General features: G+C 39.2%; 1 pseudogene; it reads right to left on the bottom strand.

Annotated features, from left to right (window-relative positions):
- Window positions 1-733: 733 nt before the first annotated feature.
- LOC108359109 (putative nuclease HARBI1) lies at window positions 734-5,228 on the bottom strand (annotated as a pseudogene).
- Between the last annotated feature and the right edge of the window lie 1,807 nt (window positions 5,229-7,035).

Raw genomic sequence — 7,035 nt, 5'->3', positions numbered from 1 at the left:
AGAAGAGTGTTCTAAATTTATCTGCACCAGTTTCCTAAGCAGCTCAACTTTACGGGTAAGGCCGCTGTCCTCATTCGCCGACATCAGTGAGTCCCAAGCCTCTTTTGCGTTTGCAGCATTTTCCATGTACGCAAAATTCCATGGTTCGACCATTAGCGTAATTTCCGCCAGCGCCCGTTCATCAGAATCCTTCTCCTTAACGTCTTGCACACCAGCTTCTGTCCCCTTCCAACAGTGTTTTAGGACCAGGTACGATTTCGCGTGCCGCTTCCACACGTCGAAATTTTCTCGGCCACGTAGACGCTCAAATGGAAAATTTAATACACCGGTTGCCATTTTAAATTAACACTAAAGGCCCATAACCTGATGAGTAGAGAATAAAATCCTTACGCGCAGTGTCAGTGTTGCCAGATTGATATTATTTAACAACACAAATGCATTCTGGACGTGCCGACCAAAAAGTAAATAAATTTATTGATTAGATGTATTTAACAATTGATTAAACCAAATTTATTTATTTTCAGACCATCAATTACAAGCACAACATTATAAAAGGTGTTGCAAAAGAACTTGCAATCCCCACTGCTGCTGTAGCAACGAGAGTGGCTGCAAGATATTGGCCATTGGCATTACGACAAACGAAGGGCAACAAAGTGTCGCAAACGAAAAAAAGCTGCTGCGCCAAAACCAAATCACGCCTTTCGTCAGAGCGCATAGGCAAGCCCATAGCAAATTAGGAGCAACATTCACGAAAAATTACTAAAAAAAATGGTAAATTTAATGATTGTAGAATTAGATTCCAAGGTCTCATATATATATGTACATTGATATCTTGAGTATAATTTATTTCGGGCATTATTCATTCTGAATTTTTCTGAAATTATGCAGCGTAAGACAAGCGTTGCATGCTTCAAGCGTTTTAGACGTACGTACACTCCGAGGGCCAAACATCGACTCGGACCACTATCTTGTTGTAGCCAAGATACGCACCCGCCTCTGTGCAGCAAAAAATGTGCACCCAAATATGCAAGGAAAGCTTAAGGTCGAAAAGCTGCAATCACAACAGACAGCCAGCGCTTTCGCTACTCGACTCCCACACCTGCTCTCAGAGAGCACTCTTCAACAAACCGACATATGCGAGCAGTGGATCTACATTTCCCGCTCATTACGTACCGCCGCCGAAGAAGTAGTCGGATTTCAGCGAGCCCGAAAGAACAACTGCTACGATGAGGAGTGTCAGGAAGCTGCAGAGAAAAAAGATGCCGCCTACAGGGCCACGCTGCGATCGGGCGCAACGCGCGCTATGTGGGACCGCTATAGGGATCTGAAGTGGGAAGCGAGACGTATTTGCCGCAATAAGAAAAGAGACCGAAATACGTGAGTGCGAAGAGCTTGAAATGCTGGCCGACAGGAAGAATGCCCGAAAATTTTACCAGAGAGTTAGGGGACTTACGGAAAGTTTCAAGACCGGGGCGTACTCCAGCAAGAACAATAATGGCGACCTAGTAACTGATGTGCAGAGCATACTTAAACTTTGGAGGGAACACTTTTCCGCCCTACTAAATGGTAGCAGCACGGAAAGTTGTGAAGAAGAAGAACCCGAGCCCGCAGTCGATGATCATGGAGTCGATGTTCCACCGCCTGACTATGATGAGGTACTAGGGTGGCCAGATATTATAGTGACATAATCAGTACAGTTGGGATCAAAAATCAGTACAAAGCCATAAAAATCAGCTAATTTTTAAGCGTTTTTTTATTATTAACAATATAACAACCAAATAACAGCGCATTAATTTAACAAAAAATAACTAATAGACTTCTAAATACATATGGTATTATCAATATAAAAATTCATTACTTTAAAACAAATCAAAGGCATTACGTATGTATGTACAGCTGTGCTCAGGAAAATATGATAAAATGTATTGACAGGTTTTGAAAATTTTTTCTTTCCTTACTTAGTTTAAATTTATAAAAATATAGTTATTTCTATAACAAAAGATATGTGAGTTGAAGTCTCAAACTTTTTAGAAAATTTATAAAAATTGATAAAATTAAAAAAAAAAANTGATAAAATGTATTGACAGGTTTTGAAAATTTTTTCTTTCCTTACTTAGTTTAAATTTATAAAAATATAGTTATTTCTATAACAAAAGATATGTGAGTTGAAGTCTCAAACTTTTTAGAAAATTTATAAAAATTGATAAAATTAAAAAAAAAAATTGTAGCCCATTCAGTTTCAGTAGAAGACGAGCTCGAGCCAGAATCTGTTTGCATATTTTAAGTTACAAATTTAAAACATATTTAGTTGGTGGGCTTATTAAATACAATATTCACATTAAAATGTTGACTAAAAGGTATATTACCGAATTATCGCTAAACGAATTTTCGAGTAATTTCGAGTAATTTAATAGTGTTAAATGTGTATGTGCAAGTAAAATTACAGGTAGTCGAACATCAAAAATCAAAGTAAAGCTACATATATCATATCCAAGAGTCGGTAGTTTGCACCTTTTCCAAATTTTTAGAACTACATTGCACCGTAGCAGTAGTCGTCTTAAGTTTGAAATACTGACATCCGATTTCTCAGTGGATGTTTAATTATAATCAAAAGATTATCTCTTATTGTCATCTTCTCAGTGTACTTAATATATGATTAACTCACCACCACCTTTCATAAGATTTATTAATGGCGAAACCAGCTTTTCCTGTATATCCTGTAAAACCTGCAAATCGGGTTGGGTTGAATCCAAACAGTTTGTTATTTTGAGAAATCCTAGGAAACGAAACCATTGCAAGCTGACACATTTTTAATAATGGTTTAAATTTAATTAATGCTTTCAATCTGCTCACACGTATGAGTTGTCAAAAACCATTGTTTTGAACCATTGTTTTGAACAACAAGTAAATGTCAATTACACCAATTTACAAAAGTATTTAGAAAATATAAAAATCCGTACAAACTCAAAAAATCAGTAGATTTTGCGTACTGAATTCGGGCTCTTAAAACGCGGCACAGTAGAAAAAAATCAGCACATGCACTGATTAAATCAGCGCATCTGGCAACCCTATGAGGTGCGTATAGCAATAACGCGGCTGAAAAACAACAAAGCTGCTGGAGCTGACAGCCTGCCCGCTGAGCTATTTAAGTACGGCGGAGAGGAGTTGATAAGGTGCATGCATCAACTCTTGTGCAGATTATGGTCAGATAAACGCATGCCCGACGACTGGAGTTTAAGTGTGCTCTGCCCAATCCACAAGAAAGGTGACCCCGCCATTCGCGCCAACTACCGCGGGATCAGCCTTCTAAGCATAGGTTACAAGGTCTTATCGAGCGTATTGTGTGAAAGACTGAAGCCCACCGTCAATGAACTGATTGGGCCTTATCAGTGTGGCTTTAGACCTGGCAAATCCACCATAGACCAGGTATTCACAATACGCCAAATCTTGGAAAAGACCCGCGAGAAAAGTATCGACACTCGCTACCTATTTGTCGACTTTAAAGCCGCTTTTGACAGCACTAAAAGGAGTTGCCTATTCGCCGCTATGTCTGAATTTGGCATCCCCTCAAAACTCATACGGCTGTGTAAAATGACGTTGAGCAATACCACCAGCTCCGTCATAATTGGGAAAGACCTCTCCGAGCCGTTCGTCACAAAATGGGGTTTCAGACAGGGCGACTCCCTTTCGTGTTACTTCTTTAATCTGATGTTGGAGAAGATAATAAGAGCTGAAGAACTAAACCGCTCAGGAACAATTTACTATAAGAGCGTGCAATTGCTGGCTTATGCCGATGACATCGACATCATCGGTAACAAAAACCGCGAAGTCTGTTCTGCCTTTTCCAAGTTGGGTAGGGAAGCAAAGCGAATGGGTCTGGTGGTAAACGAGGACAAGACGAAGTATCTCCTGTCATCATCCTGGCTTCAGTTGGCACAGAGGAGAATCGACTGGCGTGTTTTGCTGAACTCGGCCAAAATCGCTTAGGCGGTTACAGCGCCAAAAAAGAAGAAGAAGACAAGTGTTAATGATAGCGCCAGAATAAACTGGGTTGAAAAGAATACCGCGATCACATGGCAAACATGCGAATACTTCTTTTAATACACCATTCAATCGCTCAATGCAGTTACGAGCTTGTATGTGGTGATTATGGAAATTTTCTTTGCCCCTAGTTTCAGGATTTCGGTAAGGTGTCATTAACCAAGGCTGAGGGGGTATCCGGAATCGCCAATAAACCAGCACGTGTCTACGTTCTGCTCATATTGTTGCTGCATTAATTGCCTAACTTTACAATTTTTCCAAACAAATGCATCGTGTGTACTTCCCCCGAAACGTGCGTACCCGTATTTAAATCGTAATCACAAATAAGCTGCACATTTATTGAAAAGTAGCCTTTGCAATTAATTAGCAATACTCATCCTCCGCAGATGTTTTTTTTTATTTTAACATGTGTGCAATCTATTGCACCTATACTCCCGGAAAACCAGTAGCATTGAAAAACCTAAAATTTGTTTGTTTTTTTATGAATAAAAATATTTTGAGAACTTATGTATGTACATATATCATTACCTTAATTCACAAAGGCCCTAACCAACAATTTTTTTTTATTTTACAGGAGATGCAAAAACAATTTAAAAGAGTATCAAAAATAGGTAGGGCTTTTTAAAAAGTGGCATTTAATTGCGCTGTTTTTGTTACTAACACTTTAAAATTTTTATTGAAGGTATATTTTAATATATACTGGCAAACCTGTGAAAAACGCAGTTTCGAAAAAAAGTTTTGGGTAGCGCCTTTGTGAATTAAGGTAACGATATGTATTATTACCTTTGTCGAATTCTATTTTTCATTTGCAAACTAGTTGGAAATTTATTGTATTACATCATTATCTTATTTTGAATAATAAGGCCCATTTTCAGATGGCCTATTTAAATAGAGATTGTTGATTAACTTCCACTATTCATTTTCAGATCATACATTTAATTTTCACTTAAATGGCCAATATTGGCTATTTAAATATGAGATTGCAACCCCGTGTTTGTACCAAACAACCATGATTGATTGGCCCTAAGACTCAATTCTCTAATAGATCTGCAAATCGTAGTTTTACTTATTGGACACACAAAATCTTGCCCGATATCTCTTAAAAAAGATCCAGTAGCATAATAATGCAATGCCGCTACCATCCTTATAGCCTTTGGTACAAAAGTTATTCGTATACCATTCTTCATATACGGACTTATTTCACCAAAAAGTTCCAGCGCACAATCCTTATTCAATCTGAATAACTCAATAAAACACGGTTCTGGCAAATAAAATGGATCAGTTTTATCCCTTAAATAGCGCCTATGAACGCGCAGCATGTCCCTTTGATCATCAGCCAATGCAAGTAGATGTCCAACCATCATTCTATATTTTAATATAGTGAATAAAACGATTGAATCAACGAAAAATTTTAAATGTTTTAAATAAGCAAAATATATAAAACTTGTTACTTTTGCTTTATTTTCCCATAACTATACAAGAACATATGTTCTTCATTCTGACAATTCGTGTAATTTTAACAATACTTACCACCAATTTATCGCAAGGTGAGTTTTTGTGTTACGGAAACACTTCGTTTATCGTTTGCGATATCAACTTTGCGATACCGCGATCTGACAGCGGTTGCGATATAATATGAAATTAGTTACAGAAATGCACTACAGATCTGTTATAATTGGTTCATGAGTGTAGATAGTGTGCCAAGTAATGACATTTCATTTTTCTCATATCTATATTTGACAATCGCTTGAGTGTGTTACTTAAAATTTTGAAATCAGTTCCGTCAAAGCAAATACCAGTACCCAATCTATCCAATGTGGAAATAGAAAGAATGTACAAAATTAATTTCAAAAATATGTGTATTACGATTTGTGTTTGTTATACGATTTTTATGTTTATTTATTAAGGAGACAGAATGGCAAATGCGGTTTTGCACAAAAATTTGTGTTTTTTAAACGTGTGTTATCTGAGGGTTAATTGAAATAAACTATTAACACAAGCGCATCAGTTCATATATGAATTGTCAAATATGGATATTGGCTACTTGAACTTCACCGCTGGTGAAAACAAAAGGCGCACTTATTGTTGGCAGTTAGTGCCGCCTTCTGGTCACTCGACGCTTGGCTTTGTCCACCGGAGGATGCAGTATGAATTGCCGGCTAAAATAGCTCGCGCATCGCTCCGGGTCCGATGAAGCACGGTCGCCGAAAGATATTTCGACTCTTTCGTCGGATTGGACAGTGACCTCACGGTTGACCAAAGCTTACTCTCACCAGAGGTGAAGTTGCAAGTCTTCAGATGCTCGTTCCATTTCTCTCGCTTATGTACGTTCACAAGCTGCCGTGATCGGCCTGACGAAGGTTGCACGCTCATCTGCTAGGACAGCCGCTTCAGCAGGGAAGTTTGGACGGGGGTCCGTTATGCAAATTGCTGGTACGAAGGGAACTACAGCAACAGTGATAACCCTGCGGAACTTACGTACACCTAGGTGAACGTCGGTTGGTGTGGGGAGGGCAGCGAAAGTGCTTTCAGTATATTCCGTAAAGCCTTTCCAATCAGCTTTGGTAAAGTTGATATAGGTCCGGTGTTCCGCGGAAGCAATGTCGGCAGGTCTCTGGATCGAGATGAATATGGGCAGATGGTCTGATGCCTGGGTCAGCATAGGTCGCCTTGATATGCTCTTTATCAGACCAGCGCTGACTATTGTTATATCCTGGTGGTTGCGTCGTCGTTCATTGTGCAGAATGTCGAATCGTCTATCTGCTCAGCCAAGTGTGTTCCCCTACGATCGTTTGACAGGCTTGAATGCCAAAGATCGTGGTGCGCATTGAAGTCACCAACTACCGTACGGGTTTCACATCTGAGGAGCACACCTATTTCAGGGTGATATCCTGCCGGGAAGCTGGTGGCAGGGGGTATAAAAACGTTAAATATTTCGAGCTCAACATCGTCTGACCGGATAGCGATGCCCTGACATTCTAGGGTGGTATCCCT

This window comes from Rhagoletis zephyria, unplaced genomic scaffold, assembly GCF_001687245.7.
Source record: "Rhagoletis zephyria isolate East Lansing unplaced genomic scaffold, Rhagoletis_zephyria_1.1 Rzeph_scaffold_00340, whole genome shotgun sequence".
Classification (NCBI taxonomy): domain Eukaryota; kingdom Metazoa; phylum Arthropoda; class Insecta; order Diptera; family Tephritidae; genus Rhagoletis; species Rhagoletis zephyria.
The sequence above is the reverse complement of the archived record's forward strand: the minus strand, read 5'-3'. Positions and strand labels throughout refer to the sequence as shown.